The following is an 18379-nucleotide window of genomic DNA, read 5'->3' as shown; positions in this document are numbered from 1 at the left end:
GTATTCTAAGAACAGGCTCAAAGAAATGGAATGTTTTCAGAAATAGAAAATTGTTTTGTCTCACTGAAGAAAGACAGCTTATTTAGTCCCTGTAAGCTAGACTATGCTCACAGGAGTAAAACAGCCCTAGAGAAGAACTTGTGGTGGGTCAAAACATGGAGAATTTAGAAATGACAAGGGATCAATAAACTTCAGCACTGCGGAGAAAGGAGAGACATTGAGACGTGAATAACAACAACATGGAATGTTCCTTTGACAAAATAGTTTGCAAAACTTGTTGAGCATGGACAGCCACGTGCAAACACCGTGTGGTTAAGAGAAAGGGAATGAAGATGCCATCGTGGAGAGTGAGAACTTACAATGTTGCCATCCATTGCTTTTCCAGAATGTTCCACATCTATGACCTTTGGGTAGCTGGACAATGCCTGGAAGGGTAGGGGAAAAGGGCTCGCTCTCTCTAAATCACCAACATAGCCAAGGGAAGCTAATGTCCTTCACAGAGTTTAAGAGCAAATGATTGGGAGCCTGGGCCCAGACTCCATTTCATTATGGTGGAACAGAATGGCCTAGGGCTTTGCCAACTTCCAGGAATTGGTTTCCACAAAAGTATCAGCTTCCTTGCAAGGCTAACCATTTGACCTTTTAGCAAGTTCCAGCTCTAGGCCCAAGTCCCTCATCCGGAACACAGATATTATAACACATGGATTTTTACAGGAATTAAAGGAAACAATGAGGATTCCTGGTCATGCCCACCTTTGAGACAGTCCTATACTACATAGGATAGAAAGTGTTTGCACAAGCATCAGTAAAATATGGCGTATGTGTCATATCCATTACATCGCCTGTGTGTTTTCACAAAATGTGGGAATATTTACAAATAAGATTTTATCAGGACACAGCCATATACTACACCCACTGCTTTACGGAGGGTTTATAGCGCTTTTGTGTCGCAACAGCAGAATCGAGTACTTGCGTCAACAGAGGCTGTAGGACGCACAGAGGCATCATAAGATATTTCACATTTTTGAGGGAAAGGCAGAATCAGTTGATTCTATCAGACAGCGGCAAACAACTTGCTGGAGGTTGTTCCAAGTTGTAACGCTAAATCATGCTCTCTTCCTACTGATCTGATTCTGGGCATATGTGAAAAATCAAAGTGGAAGAGGAAATGGGGGTGGGGGCGTGTAAGCAGATTCAATGTTTGTGAAGTTTTGCAGTGACTCACAGGCATACGCCTTAGTAAATGGATGTGGTCATTCAAGGATAAAATAAAAATATGGTTTTTTAAATTTCATATATATAATTTTTTTAGCTTTGAGTAAAATGTTACTATATGTATTCTTTATGTATGTATGTATGTATGTAAGTAATCTCCATACCCAACATGGGGCTTGAATTCATAATCCCAAGATCAAGAGTTGTATGCTCTACTGACTGAGCCAGCCAGGCGCCCTATGCAGTCTACTTAACACAAACTGTTCAATCTTTCTTTTGTCCAAGAGGTGTCATGAAGCAGCTGCTAAGACACTGTGGGCCCACGCCCTCAAGATCACTGGGAACCTGGGACAGACTGGGTGCTTGCAAGGTGCGTGTGACCTTGACTGAGGTGTGGTGATCTTGACTGACTCTGCATTCGACTTCAGACTTCCTTGCTTTTCTAGTGCCCAAGAAGAGTGTTGCCTTGATGTGCAAGTACACAGGTTTTAAAAAGTCACCTTTCTGGGGATGCTTGGGTGGCTCAGTCAGTTAAAGGTCCCACTTTGGCTCAGGTCATGACCTAATGGTTCATGGGTTCGAGACCCACGTCGGGCTCTGTGCTGACAGCTCAGAGCCTGGAGCCTACTTCGGATTCTGTGTCTCTCTCTTTCTCTCTCTCTGCCCCTCCCTGACTCGTATTCTGTCTCTGTCTCAAAAATAAATTTAAAAATTACAAAAAAGAAAAAAAAAAAGATCAAGCCCTACTTGCCTACAAGCCTGTGCTTTCAGCACAGAGCTGGCCTGGGATCCTCTGTCCTGCCTCCCTCTTCGCTCCTCCCCAGCTTGCACTCTCTCTCAAAGATAAGCATTTAAAATAAATAAAAAATAAAAATCACCTTTCTGTTAAAGCTGCTTTGACCTTCAGAAACGACGCCAGTGAGTACAATTCCTCCCACCAGGGTTGGAAGCTGCCTCTCTACATTGCCTTCTGACTCTTCCTATTGGCTCCTGGCAGCCCTCACTTTGATTTATCCATTAGGTGAAGCTGGAGATTTGGATCATGTATCTTCTTTGAAGGCCACAGCTGCTGGTTTGAAACTTGGGGCTGTTGGTCACAAAATCATCTTCAGTGGACAAAATGAAGGGTTCGCCTACCATGTAAGCCCATGAGGGACAACGTGCAATTATCTTCCTTTGTTCCAAGCTGATGGATTGTTCACTGTTGTCCTCTGTTGACTATCATCTTAACCTCTTCAGTTCTCATTTTCAACACTGTTATTATGAGGCTGGTCTAAAGACCCCTTATAGATGAAACCTGACAAACACCCATATACTAATTACTTTTACTTTCTGCTGGCAAGATAATAAAGGCTATTTCCTTTCGGAATGCATTTTGTGGTTCGGTGACTCTGGACTATTTACAGGCTTTGACTTTCGTATTTGAGAGATGAGAATAATACTAATAATTTAACTGACAAAAAAAAAATCCCGAACCAAGACAGATTTCTCTATTTTTACATTCCTATGCGGAGGATGCTTTATCTCGAGTTTAGAGGATACGAAAAATAGTAACTTACCCAAGGCTATGCCTGTTTTGGAAAATAGATTCACATACAGATTAGGCGGGAAGGCAACGTTTCCTTCATCTAAGGTAACATCAGAGCGTTTGTTAAACGCAGAACCATTAGCAGGTTTGCGTTTTAAGCAGACTGCTTTTCAAGGCTCTGGGTTGAGATCTACATGCACGTCCAGTTCCTGCTGTTCAGACTTTAACTTTGACGCCAAGGCAGCTGTACAGACAAAATTCTGGAAGTTTGCTGAGAACTGTCTTATGGATGAAACAAGCATTTCCCTGAAGTCCAGATGTTGCTCTAGCTCTGATCTTGGGATCCAAGTCTGGTCCTGAGCCCGGATGACCCCCATGGTGTCCTTGTTCTCACAGATGGTGCCTTTATATCCCCCTGGGCTTATGTCTATGGTTGGTAACCTTTCCAGGGTCCAAACTCTTTTCTCCTAGGAATGACCTTCTTCCAGGAGACACCTGATCACATTCCTTTAAGAGAATGGATTACGACTTTGTTCTTGAGACCCTCATAAGTTCTGCTGTCATTTACCAAGTGCCCTCAGTGCCATCACCCACCTGTTGGGTCACCTTTTGTATTCTCGGTTGGACAACCTTGAACCTCCCTATTCAGCTTCATCCATTTCGCATTGCTCTGTGACCCTGGTCTGGTTATCAAACAAACATCTAAGGAAACCCAATATGGTCTAGTATTTTCTGGAAGCTCTCCAACCTTCTGTAGTTAAAAACCATCCAACTTTTAATGTGGGGTGTGTCCCAGCCTCCCAGCCAATATCTGGACACCATCCAGGCAACTGGCCAGTTCTTAACTCTGATGATTGTGCCATCAAGTTCAGTGGGATCTACATTCTTACCACAGCCTTTTAATCCATTGGACCCTGGGTCACAGGGAAAAACTTTCATGATCAATGTGTAAAGGGACACTCAACAAAGGGATGATTTCAACGTCTACCTCATGGTTGGCAAAATTTCCTCATCTACTAAGTCCACTGAAGGGTGACATTTCTGGGCTGTTTCCTGCTGTGAACCTAATCAATAATCCATATACTTTTGTGAAATTTAATCAAGGCGCTCCCTATGCTTATCCTTTCTCACCTGCTAGAGAACTTAATTTACATATTCCTTCAGGTCAAGAGGGAAAACTGGGGTCATTGTCACCCCGCTCCCCAAGAAGCTGATAATTAAAATAGTGAGCATGTTTTAGTTTTCTCATATGGTTTGCATTTAGACAGACACAGCTTGAGGCTTCTTCCTAAGACTACAAGTAATAGGTTTTAGTGAAAAAGATAAACTTTCCCCATTCACTTGTTATTTTGGATTTGCGTTCTGACAAAATAGAAATGTACACAGTTGATTAAGTTAAACTGATAAGTGTGTTGTGGTAATTGCCTCAAAACGAATGTAGATAAGTAAAAAAAAAAGGAATAATATCCCACACGAAATGGGATGTTAAGCATGGACTCTTTGGTCTTCAATAAATTAGATATTTATCTGTGCCGGCAACAAATTAAAAAAAAAAATGACATTTTCTCTTCTCTCTCTATGGATGGAGATGGGGTTGCACATATTCCTTATTATCTACCTGGAAGACAGCATGTAAATATATGACTGCTTATGGTTTTCCACGAGTCACATGTATAATTACAATTAGATACTGTAAAGAACATATGGATATCCATTAGGTCATTTGTCTGGAGAAAGGATTCTCAGAAGTGGAGGGGCGATCTCCCCCACAGATGACATTTGGCAGCATCTAGAGATCAGCTGATCTCATAGCTGAAGGGAAAGAGGCAACTGGGCTAACGTGAAGACCTCAGGGATGTTGCCAAACATCCCACAATGCACTGGGAAGCCCTCTCTACTCCCAACAAACATAATTACCTGGGCTCAAATATCTGAAGTGCAATGTTGCAGAAATCGTGGTCTAAAGACACTTAGATATTTTCTGGTGTTATATTCATTGTGAACCAGGCGTGGCACTTAGCATCTCCATTTTAATTGCCTCACTTAATTCTCACAATTGTCCTAGGAAGTTGTACCCATTATTGAGATGAGAAAATGGAGAAAGACAAGCCAAGGAACTTAGTGACTTTAACTAGAAAGAGGGACAGTCATGATTCAAAGCAAGATTGATCTGGTTTCTACATCACGCAGAAACTCCACATAGGATTTTCCTTCCTTTTGCAGACGAGACCAAGCTTAAAAGATCGGGAAAACAACATTGGAGTAGGTGCCAAGCTCCTCATACCTGAAAATTTAACTGAGAAGGTTATCTGTTGACCTGGATCATGCCTAATACCAGAGTCAACTTGTGAGACCATTCTTACTCCAAATCTAGGTCTCTTTATACAAAATATTCTTTTATATGGCCAAAATACCATTGATAATATAAGTTACTGTCGCTGGCAGAATAATAGCCCTCAAAATTCCCAGTCGCGGAACTGGTGAATAGGTTACATTATGTGGCAGAGGGAAATTAAAATTGCACATGGAATTAAGGGTAGTAACCAAATGGCCTGGAGACAGTGATATTACCCTGACTTATCTGAGTGGGCCAAATGGAATTCCTTAGCACAAAAACCCTTTCCTTGTACTGGGACACCCTTATCATGCTTGCTATTATGGTATCAGAATCCACCTCTCCCTGCAGAAAACAAAAGCCCATGTGTTTATTTTCTCCGCCTCTCAGACAGACAGCATTTGATTGACTATGTGACCAGATGCATACCATGAGGATGTTGAGTTTGTCAACGGTGACCCAGTATTAGGAATGTCAGAACATTCCTGCTAGCCATGAAAGTGGTGGCCACAACATTCAGTTTCCAGGGGGCCAATGGACCATGTGTCCATACTTCTTGGATGCAGGTAGAGCTACATCATCCATGCCCTGTGCTGAAGACAGTGCTGTCCACATCAGCCTTTATCGGTGCTCCTGTCTGCATGACCTATCTCCCAAGGATTCCCGTTATTCCTACCTGCATTCTAAGCATATTTCTCCAGTATTCCTGGCAATGATGTAAGCCTTGCAGTGTGTTTTCAATACACTGCTTTGCCACGCCATCAGCCTGCATTAGTTCCTGCTCCTTCAGCCACCAATGCCAAGCCAACAGAGATGGACACCAGCACGTCACCTAGGAGGACACTGACTTGGTCAGAGGGACCATGACAAGGGTAGAATCTGGGCAGACATGTGTGGACTATAAGAAAGAAAAAGCAGAGACATCCACACAGAAAAGTGAAGCAGACGTGAAAAGAGAAGGGTTGGTAAAACTTCACGGGTCCCTTAAAACAAGTCAAGGGAATGAAAAGTACCCACTCCGCTCTTTCTGAGAGCTTACAGGTTTGAGGATTCCTCCTCGCATGAGCTGTATTGAGGTTCCTGTTTTCAAATACCTATGTATCAGAAATGCCCATATATCATACACCACAGACAGCTTTATGGATGCCATATGTCTATTACATATACTTATATCATAGGTACATGTATATATAGTATATACACACGTAATAGGTGTATATATAAAGATACAGGGCATACATATATCTTATACATATGAATATATCCTACACATGTGGTGTACATACATGATCTACATATATATTTACACCTATGCCATATAATATATATCATAGAGTAAAACTTTGGCCAAAGAGTATCCTCAAGTGCCCACAAGTGTGCCTTAATAAACACTCCCACTATGTTCTGAAGCTGAACTAGTTCCTATGGGAGATGCCAACAACTGCCGTCTGGGCTTCCTTTTCTCAAAGCTCCATGATATACACACGGGAGAAACCTGGTCACAGAAACAAAGATGAAGAAGGTACGTTCATGAAGTCTATTTGAGAAGCAATTCGATGGATAACAGGGTAACAGTCCAAGGTGCAAAACAAGACATGTGAATCACCTCCAATAGAGAAACAAAAGTTGGGAGATCAGGGCAGGAAGAGGTTTGAACTTCCATTGAATTCTCAAGAAGAGACAGACTTGGATGCCATTTAGAACAGTGGGGGAGGAGCCAGGATTGCCCCAAGGAACACGTGGCATGCGCTACACATGTTCAGAGGAAAACAAGTGGAAATAAGAAATATTCACCCTGTGGGGCGCCTGGGTGGCTCAGTCGGTTAAGCGGCTGACTTCGGCTCAGGTCATGATCTCACAGTCCGTGAGTTCGAGCCCCGCGTCGGGCTCTGTGCTGACAGCTCAGAGCCTGGAGCCTGTTTCAGATTCTGTGTCTACCTCTCTCTGACCCTCCTCCATTCATGCTCTGTCTCTCTCTGTCTCAAAAATAAATAAACGTTAAAAAAAAAACTTAAAACAAAATTTAAAAAAAGAGAAATATTCACCCTGTAACTGGGAATCAATGGGATATTTTTTTACCTCACTGTGCCAAGGATTAAAAATATACACATGATTCGTGCACATACGCTCTCTCTCTCTCTCAAAATAAATAAATAAACTTAAAATATACATGTGTATACATATGCTTTTCTTAGTTGAAAGGCCTTTCAAGAAAGCTTGGAATAGGGTTGCCTGGGTGGCTCAGTAGGTTAAGCACCCGACTTTGGCTCAGGTCATGATCTCACAGCTCCTGAGTTCGAGCCCTGCGTCAGGCTCTGTGCTGACAGCTCAGAGCTTGGAGCCTGCTTCCAATTCTGTGTCTTCCTCTCTCTCTGCTCCTCTCCCACTCGCACTCTGTCTCTCATTTTCAAAAATAAATAAACCTTAAAAAAATTAAATGCTTTTAAGAAAAGGAAAGAAAGATTAGAACAAATTACAGATTGCAAGAGTCACTTAAGTTAATAAATGATAGGAAGTGAGAAGTGAGTGTAGGAAGCATCTGGATTAAATATTAAGAATACTTAAATAAATGCACCTTTGCTGTCCTAGTTTTGCTAAAGTTGGCACCTACAATTATAAGCCATGATTTCCTAGAAGGACATGTTTGTGAGCTCCACACCTTTGCAAATGTATGCAGTTAGAAAGTACTGATCTACTAGAAGGAACGAAACGTAATTTACAGTTTCGTTTTCTTCCCAGTGAACTGCCCAAGTCAGGGTTTCCCAAAACGTGGCATTTTGGCAATTGGATAATTGTTGTGGTCGGGCTGTCCTGTGCGTTGTGTGAAGGTTTAGCTCCATCCATGGACACTATCTACCAGATGCCACTAATACCCTTCTCCAGTATCAAGACCACTAATGTCTCCCTACATTGGCAGATGTCTCCTAGAGACAAAATTGTCTCCAGCTGAGAAATACTGCTCTAATGTCTATCTCGCTAGCCCCACTCCAGTACTTGTCAATCCTTAAGAAAGATCTTCACAGATTACCCCGTTTTAGCTCTCTTTCCTTCTGATCCCAGTGTCTAACCATAAACTTTATTTTTATGAACCCCTGATACTTCAAACAACAAACATAATTATGGGAAATATAGCAAACTCTGATGGCCGGAAATGCAGTGAGTGACTCTAATTATTGCCAGCTATGGAGTTAGGAAACCATTTCATTCACACAATTTTCACAGTCTTAGAACTATATTCTCCATCCTCTCAAACAAAAGGAGTGATGGGACCCGTCAAACATGGTGTCAGTTCTGATATCAAGACATACCCAGAGGGGGTGAAGATGCTAACGTGGATCAGAGTCAACCTTGGCAATGCAAAAAAGCAGTTGCTTCTCAGGTTTGGGAAGGGAGCAGACCAAAGGGGTTACTGTCAATGCACAGGGGAGTTCTGGGAAAGGTTGGCCATCGGTCTCCATTGGAGCCTATAAGCTTGGGTTATCGGGTCCACAAGATCTCCTACTCAAAGGTGTCTGAGACTTGGCTCCCTTCCTTTGTTATCCGTTCTTGTCCTCAAGACTTGTAGTCTTCCCATTAATCCTGAAAGAGCAACCCTTTGCCACCTCCATGCTGAAACTTAGTGTGATCGCCAGGAGGAGCAGAGAGAGGGCTCTTCCTCCCCTTCAGTCTAACCAGCCAAAATGAAATTTAGCTGCCACCATCCTGTGCCCAAACTGTAAAGCCGCAAGCTTTAGAAGCACCTGTCTTTCCACTGTGCCGTATCTGTTTTCAGAAAGACTGACATGCATTTTAAAAGAGGAATATATCTAAAACAGCAGCATGCCCATGCAAAAGCTCTAACAATTACCTCCATAATATTTTCTTAGGCAGGTATTTCCAAAGGCAATGCAAGACGTGAGACTTATTTTCGTAACCTATTTCCCAGTTTTTTCTTGAATCCAAAATTTATAGGATAATCTAAAGTATTAGGATTTGAAAAACAGCTGTGGTAATCTTTTCATTTTCTATAGGCTTTCTTATTTTGAACTGCATCAAAAATAAATATGTTTTGTGGCCCAGAACTTCAAGTAGGTTTTAAAAGTCACTTAAGGATATACTTCAGTTATGTCTGGGATCAAACCTTGATGAACAGCCCACTCTGTCTATTCCCTCGGAATAACGCACTACTTTACGATGTTGGACTGTGGCCACTGAGTAAGAGTAAGAACAAATGTCAAGAATTGTGATCAGAAAGAAGTAAAAGGGCCCAGTCCCTGCTCTACGATGCCATGCTGGGAAATGAAGTGTCTCGATGAGTCTCAGGACAACGTAAATATCACTATATTCCAGGGAACAAGCAAAGAGAGTAGATGAAAAGTAATGATAACACCCCGACTGTAAAGCCTAAAAATTCAGCAAGCCAACAATTTCAGACATATAAACTTTAATTGACTTTTATGGGTAGTATGTTACGAATGTCTGTGTCTTTATCTCTTCCATGACACAGAAGATCAGCTGGTGATGTTACAGAAGACATAAAATGGTGAAAAGTGACCTTTGTGAGCTGTGTAAGATTGCCGTATGGTACTATGCATCCATGAAAACCCATCTAGAGCATTGTGGATAGTCCACTGGCTACCTGTGAGATCCTTACACTGACAATAATCTGAGAAATATTTTCTGAGGCATAAACCTTATTCAGTGAACTTTCTGTATTTTGTTATTTGCATTGAAACAATATGAAATTATCCTCTTGTCAAAATTAGAGCTAGAAAAATCCCTAAAGAGCTGGTATTCTAAAAAAGATGGGGTAAAATTTGCAAATTTAATTGTGAAATGATTAGTCCAGAAATTAGTGAGATACAGTTATTTCACCAAGATAATTACCACATTGTTTAGGGCACAGTCTCTGGGCAAATAAAGTGCCTTAAGGAGAAGGAATCCAATAAACAAGGGCACCCATAAGTAAGGAAGATGTTTTTATAGATTGTGAAATTCTTTAAAAAGAAAATGAACAGAGTGAAGAGTTATGGAGTAATTGGTGTGGCTACTTTCAATAAAATAAGAAACAATGAGACAGCACTCAGAAATATCAATACTGATATTGATTATATATCTACATCACAATATATATGAGGATTGGCGTGATTTATCCATTAGATCAAAAAGAAATCAACAAAGAACAACGAGAAAACTGGAAAAAATATATGCAGCAGTTGCTTTTGGATATTACACAGTGGCCAGGATAGAAATGTGATCCATGATAAAAGGAAACAATATGGTGAGTCTGAAACTTGCCCCAATTATACCCAGACGAACATTCGAGGCTGTAAAAGCAGAGGAAGGCAATCTAGCTGAGTTGAGAAGACACAGACAAAATTCAGAGAGGCTGTGTTGGCAATGACTTCCAGGCAGAATTCCAGAAAGCATGGTGCTCTACAGGAAAAGTGTTCTAAACCTCGACCAGTAGGGCACCTGGCTGCCTCAGTCTGTAGAGCAGGAGACTCTTGATCTTGGGGGTCATGAGTTAGAGCCCCACGTTGAGAAGAGTTTACTTACAAAGAAAAATGAAATTTGTAAAATTAAAAAAAAAAAAAAAAGCAAAACTCTTACCAGAGATGCATCTTATGGAAAACCCTTAGACAAGAATCTTAGACATAAAATATAGGTATCGATATTGGGGAATATAAGACGCTAGGAGATTTATTAAAAGAACTGATGTAGGTGACCAAAAAAGTAAACGGCCTGACACGGTGTGTCAACCGACCCAGATATAAAGTCCTGGGTGGGAACATCCAAATGGCTGATAATAGGTCATGGGTCTCTCATTGATCAGGTCAGGGAGAGCCAGGATCTTGTTGCTTTGAAAGCAAATAGCAGAGCTCAGTCTTCCCTAAAACCTCATAGCTAACAGGCTCCCCAAACCCACCAAGGGCATCAGGCATCAGGTGGGCAACATACTACAATAACCTATTTATTGAAAGAGCGTGGTTCTTTCTTTTTTTGTTTAAATTGAATGCATTAATTAATTCATCATCAAAACACTATTTCATTCACAACATTCCCTTCTTGTTGAATAAAAATGTTAAAATACTGAATCAGTATTATAGTACAAAATACGTCTAACGTTTTCAAATAGGGTCCCTTCATTTAGTAACCATACAGTTTGAAGTGTTTCTAATATCTCGTCAACTTTTGTCTGAAAAATTTCGCTGGCTTCTTTGCTTTTCAATGATGACCATATTTTCAGTTACCTTAAATTATTTGAAAGCCATAAATACAAGAATAAATAAGTTTGTTTTTGCCTTGGATGTGAGATCTCCCACCAAGAATATTTGCCCTAGAACAGCAATATTAGTCCAATATTAGTTGCTGTATTGAAGGAAATATTCTATAATATATGGTAACCAGTGGTTTCATGAGGTTAGGGGACTGAATTTTAATTGTAATTCATTGTAACTAATTTCAATGGCTTCCAATGGTTAGTGGCTACCATATTGGATACTAAAGTTCTGGACAGGGAAGAAGAAAATCAGGGATGATTTTACTCTATTCCCATTCATCCTGGTGGGCAACTAGCAAAGTCAGAGGAGCTTTTGGTTTATCGCAAGTGGGAGCGGGTGCTAAGGAGCCAATGGCATCCAGTGAGAAGTCTTGGATGCTGGTCAACACATTATAATGCACAAGACAACCCCCTCCCTATCCCAACAAAGAATCATTCAGCCCCTGCATGAACAGTGTCAGGTTGAGAAACTGTGGTACACGAACACTAGTTGGAACCAAACTTGGGGACTTCAGCCTCTCCAAACACCTCCTTGCAGTTGGGGGACTGACAAGACAAAGAGGCTCACTTCCTGCCAATATTTGTGAAACAGAAAGAAACTGCTATGCTCAATGAGGGTATATATCAAATCTGTGTCTTGGGATTTGTCAGGCAAGAATGCAAACAGCACTTCAGGCAGAATGTTTACTTACCCTTTCCCTTAGAGTATAAGCAACAGATAATAAAATGCATGCTTCTGAAAGTCTCCCGATGCATACCTACCCAATCGAGGTGCACTAATCATTTTACTAACGCTGCGGAGTCGTGCCACACGGGTCTATTTAGCTTGCTTTAGGATTAAAAATACCCTAAATATGCTTTTTATGCTAGTTTGGAGAATTGGCTCAGAAGATGGGAATTATTGGGAAACAATCTGGGGCTCTGCAAGTAAGATCGACATCTCCTAGTGAGGTTTTTGGGTGATGAAAACTGTAGGGAAATGTGACAGGGCACGTTCACAAATATTTGTATTCCAGACCCATAGGAATCCTATAGGGGCAGGGCAAAGAGCACTAGGATTTCTTGGAGCAGCCATGCCAGACCCGTACGTTGTTGTTTTAACAGAGAGGGAAGCCAGATAGCCAAGAGGACCATTTTGCAAACCTTTAATTGTGTCGATCTCTCCATCTCCATCTGGTTTCTGTTGTACCAGTTAGGGTGAGTTTTGCCACTGTGAAACATGCATGGCATACAAGCGTTCAAGAAAAGTGACCGAGAGAGGAAATGACACAGGCAGAAGAACATGATAGCACAGAAGTTTGGGTCTCTGACAGAGGAATCTTACATATACCGGATCAACAGTAAGACGTGGAAAGGGCATGCTGCTTTGTGTTTTGAGGACGCTCAGAAAAAAGATCTACACTGAAACTCAGTGGCCTGGGGACTAAAATAACTACAAACAAATTTAAAACAGAAACAGAGATGGCTAAATGTTTCCAAAGGGAACACATTTTCAACAGTTAGTATGGATCACCAGATGAGGTTTTCCTGTTCAACGCCATGAATATGATTAGAGCACTCAAATGCATCATCAGAAATTCATTCCATTTCTTTTCTTTAAGTTTATTTTTTTATTTTCAAACAGAGAAAGTACACAGGTATGGAAACGGCACACACACGCGTGCGCGCGCGCGCACACACACACACACACACACACACACACACACACACAGAATCCCAAGCAAACTCTGTATTGTCCTACTCAGGGCTTTATGTCATGAATCATGAGTTCATGACCTGAGCAGAAATAAAGAATCAGATGCTCAAGAGGCACCTGGGTGGCTCAGTCGGTTAAGCCTCCAACTTTGGCTCAGGTCATGATCTCGGGTTCAAGCCCTGCGTCGGGCTCTGTGCTCAGAGCTCAGAGCCTGGAGCGTGCTTCAAATTCTGTGTCCCCTTCTCTCCCTCCCCCTCCCCTGCTTGGGCTCTATCTCTCTGCCTCTCTCTTTCTCTCTCTCTCAAAAATAAACATTAAAAAAACTAAAAAAAGAATCAGATGCCTAACCAACTGAGCCACCCAGAGGCCACATTCCATTTCTTAAGGTTGTATGTAAGCACTTTTAGCTATATAGACTCAGCTGTTGCTGAAAACCTCCTATAGAAAAATATAGCTCTTCTAATTCATTATGAAATTGTGCACAAAATTAACAAAAATTGACAAAACTAAAGCCTCAAGACTTACAGCAATTGCACAGTTCTAAAAGGTACTGGGGAAGATGCCTCTTCCCGGAATCAATGACCTGTTGATTCTGTAGTGGGAGGAATTACTGTACCCTAAGGAGTCTAGAAATTTCCAGGAGATAACAGAACCTGGAGAAGCCCATGGGAGGCAAAGTCTTTAAAGATCGAGAGGCAAATGAGGGATAAAAAGGAAAGTCTTTGGCTGAAGAGAGTTTCTCATGCATTTTCTGTACTTTAAACTTTTTTATCATAAGGATCCATCAAACTTTATGAGGAACTATAGGGGATTTTATAAAGTAAGAGAGGAAAAGGCCCCAGGTGTAATTCTTCTTTTTTTCCCCCTCTCTCTCTTTTTAAATCGAGGCTTATAAAGAATCATCTGCTCTAATGGGTGAGATTAAAGGCCACAGGAACTGGACAATGTTTCAGGTCCTGTAAATCAGTACAACTCTTTAAGAAACCTATTTGGAATCATAAAAACGTAGAAAATCCTGTGTCATGTGATCCAGTGTTCATATTTATATGAATCCATACTAAGCATCTCCAAACTGTTGTGTGAGGAACAGGAGTGTTCATGTGGTGAAAATTACTAGCATGTGATAGATCCAGAAATACTGGATATGCTGTGTTAATTTCCTGGATTATGATTTATTCCATGTAGCCACTGCATAGTAGTTGCCTAGGTTTAGGTTAAGAAGGCACTGACCACTGTCTTTCTCATCTCTGCCCCTAGAGTAACCTCCATGCCTGGGGAGCATGCTGGAAAAATATGAAGAGTTCGTCCTAGAACTTGGCCTTTTCTGTGGTCTCCAGGGGGAGAAACTACATGGTGGATTCTGGGGGTTTATTTTCTGTGCTTCCACGCAAAAGCCAGTAGCCACTGAATTAGAAAGAAGACAATAAAATCCTTAGAGCCTAGATAAAAGGGCAGCAGATTGACTTCTCTTACAGATTCTTCTGCATAGTCTCCATTCTGTGCTGGAGCCCCAAGGGGCCACTCAGGCCACCTGCAAGTCTGAATGGATCTTGGACCTTCTCATGCCTACAGAAGCACAGGAGACACCAGCAAGAGAAGTGGGAGAGGGTCCCCACAGTCTCCAACTCATTCACAGCCTGGTATAGGAAAGGAAAGTCTTCCTGGCCCTCCACAGCCACCTGAGTTACCCAGAGAATGCCACAAATAGGGGTCAACACATCACCCGCTGAAAGTAAGGAGAAAGGAAGTACGTTTCAATTAGGCGGACCATGACAACCACAGGAATAAGGATGAGCCTCATATCTGGAGCCCATAGTTCCTCCTCCAGTTAATGGGCAGGGGTGCCCCGGTGGCTCAGTCATTTGGGCGACCATTTCTCGGTATTGGCTCAGGTCACAATCTCATGGTTTGTGGCTTTGAGCCTTGCATCATGCTCCATGCTGACGGCGCGGAGCCTGCTTGGGATTCTCTCTCTGCTCTTCCCCTGCTCTCTCTCTCTGTTTCAACATAAATAAATAAACTGAAAAAAAAAATAATGGCCAACACAAAAGAAAACATTCACAAGTTATAAGAAAATATAACTAGGAATCCACATTGGATGCCTGGGTCTAAAATAACGAGTTCCTAAACAAACAAAAGAAAAGTAGACCTGGAAAGAGAAAGACACCATGGAAAAACTGACTAGTCATGTAGATGAAATTCTCCTAACAGGAAAAAAGGAAATAAAAATCACTTGTGTTACCCATATTGCAAAGGCTACATAGTTAGTGTCATTAACTTTTTTAAACAACAGTGCTGTATTTTATAGAAGGCAGTTAACAACTGCCCTATTGATGAACACCCAGAAGCTTTTATTCCGTCACTGCAGTAAGCTTCCTTGGACCTAACATCTTTGTTCCTTTGTTCAGATGTCTGACAACTTTTAATTTGCATATTTGGTGTCAAGTTCATTAACCTTGAGGCAATGTGAAATATTTAAATCAGGATTTGAGACCTGATGTACGTAAGTAGGTTAGCTGTCTGATTGCATGTAATGATGACGATGGTCATGTTGATGACTAATAACATATATCGAGCTCTCTGGAGGCGTTACCTAATTCAGTCTGAAATCCATTTCAGATGGGACCACCATAAACCGAAGCTTGTTTGAAGCTCTTCAGAAAATACACATCACAGCTGTGTTTAAAATAAAAAGGAAATCCCCTGCTGTCCTCATAGTTCTTAAAATATTTTGGAGGGTATTTAATTGTGCGTATTTGTGCCTATTAACTGATTTTCTATATTCAGCTTACTATGACAGTATGTATTCTGTTTTCTCTCTTATAGTTTCTTTAGCTCCCAAGACAGTGATTTGCTCCCCAAAACAAAGGCAAAACAATCGTAATGATATTCATCATCATAATAGGCTACCGGAATAGCAATGATCGTAAGAGCAAATACTTTTTAATAGAGGTCCTGAGCACAGCCCATAGATGTGTTCATTAGCCCTGCATATGGTTTGTAAAACATGAATCGTTTTGCGAGCATTTTTAAAACACTGAATTAACAGCCTGAATGTGCTATACCTTCTCTTGGAAGGTCATCTAAAGATGTGGCAATATCTGGTTATCTGTGGCCTGGAGGTTAGCAGTTGGAGGGGATAGTGGCTTCCTCGCAAAGGATTCACTTTCTAGTTCACCAAAACCTCCCTCAGTTCTGCTTTCTGGAGTCACACCTGTTGGCCTCTGAGATTCCTTCTTCTGATTTAGGATGTGTCCACCATTCACCTGAGGGTGTAATGTTCTTTTTTTTTTTTTTAATTTTTTTCAACATTTATTTATTTTTGGGACAGAGAGAGACAGAGCATGAACAGGGGAGGGGCAGAGAGAGAGGGAGACACAGAATCGGAAACAGGCTCCAGGCTCTGAGCCATCAGCCCAGAGCCTGACGCGGGGCTCGAACTCACGGACCGCGAGATCATGACCTGGCTGAAGTCGGACGCTTAACCGACTGCGCCACCCAGGCGCCCCATAATGTTCTTTATCTCATTGAATACACAACATCCTAGAAATGAATGCCTTTTAAAGAAACATTTTAAAAATGAGAAGACTGGAGCTTAAGGCTGTCGGACAGAACTCACTCCACAACCCCAAGGTGGCCCAGCCAGGGACAGAATATACATCTCTGACCACAGAGCTGAAACTCTTAGCCTCTACATTGCTTTGTCTTCCTTGAAAAAGACTTACATACACTGAATGGGTTCATTTGCATTCGTGCCTCTGTATCCGTAAAGTTTCCTTTTCCGGAGCATGCTCTGTCTACTCCTTCCCCACGCTTGGACACCTCTCTCTTAGTGAGAAGAGTAAGGCTGTGTGGCCCTGCCTGCCTGTCACTGTGACATCAGCTGTCTCCTTTCCACATCCAACCTGTCCTCCCCGACCTCTCCCATCCACTTGTTCCATTACTTCCTCACCGTCCACCCTTTCTCTTCCCACTCCATCCTTAGCTGTCCAACATGCAGAAGTTTTAATTTTTTTCCACTTGTAATAAGAAATAATCTGCATGCATCACTATGGCATAAGTTTAAGCCACCCATGCAAGGTGATGGCTTGATTTATACCAATGATTATACTAAAGTAGGATCAGATAACATCCATCATCTTTTTCTGTTTCTAAAATATTTTAGAGGTGCACCTGGGTGGCTCAGTTGGTCAAGTCACTGACATTTGATTTTGGCTCAGGTCGTGATCTTAAGGTTCCTGAGATAGAGCCCCGTGTCAGGCTCCATGCTGAACGTGCAGCCTGCTTGGGATTCTCTCTCTCTGCAGCTCTTCCCTTCCCATGCTCGCACTCTCAAAATAAACATTTTTTAAAAAGAAATGTTGAGTAATTTTATTTTTTAAATATCTGTCATCCTTGATACTGTACCCCTGAATTCTAACTCATTCCCTGCTAACTCAATGTTCTGGGTCACATCTTCATCAGCAAAAACTTAGGAATTGTAAACTTTGTGTGATCAAGTCAAGTCTTAAACGTTATTCCCTTGAAGACGAAAAGACACTACATCCTTAACCTTAACTATCCTTTGGGGGTAAAGATTTCCCAAAAAGAACTAGTTATTTAAAAAAAAAAAAACAAATCTCTGGGATGCCTGGGTGGCTCAGTCCATTAAGCGTCTGACTTAATTTTAGCTCAGGTCATGATCTCATGGTTCTTAGTATTAAGCCCTGTGTAGGGCTCTGCGCTGACTGTGTGGAACTTCTTTGGGATTTTCTCTCTCTCTCTCTCTGCCCCTCCCCTGCTTGTTCTCTATCACACAAAATAAATAAAAATAAGCTGTAAAAAATTTTGAAAAAATATTGTCACCAAATATGAGTTGTTGATCCTTTTATGCATGTCTCACTAACACACATTAATCTAAATGCCCATCACCATGGTCTAGGGTCCCAGGCACCACTGGGTAGTAGACCAGCAAGCTTCACTTCAAGAGTCCCAGAGCTTCAGAAGCACTGCCCCTCCTCGGAGGTGGCACCTCCCACAGCTCAGGAAGTGGGCCTTCCTTCTAGCTTTACTCCCTGCTTGTGTTCAAGGGAGCAAATGTTTTTGTTATTATTCACACTGATGTGATTACAACTTAATGACAACATATGCATGAAGGGGCTGTCTTGTGGTGATTTTTTTTAATGTCTATTTATTTTTGAGAGAGAGAGAGACAGAGTTTGAATGTGGGAGGGGCAGAGAGAGAGGGAGACACAGAATCCGAAGCAGGCTCCAGGCTCTGAGCTGTCAGCACAGAGCCCAACGCGGGGCTCGAACCCACAGACCGTGAGATCATGACCTGAGTGGAGGTTGGACGCCCAAGAG

The 18379-nt window shown here is 41.7% G+C and overlaps 1 pseudogene; it reads left to right on the top strand.

Annotated features, from left to right (window-relative positions):
- The window catches only part of LOC101083240, a 60176-nt pseudogene that overhangs the window by 11815 nt on the left and 29982 nt on the right, over window positions 1-18379 (top strand).

Source organism: Felis catus, chromosome X (assembly GCF_018350175.1).
Source record: "Felis catus isolate Fca126 chromosome X, F.catus_Fca126_mat1.0, whole genome shotgun sequence".
Taxonomy (NCBI): domain Eukaryota; kingdom Metazoa; phylum Chordata; class Mammalia; order Carnivora; family Felidae; genus Felis; species Felis catus.
This window is presented reverse-complemented; position numbering and strand designations above follow the sequence as displayed.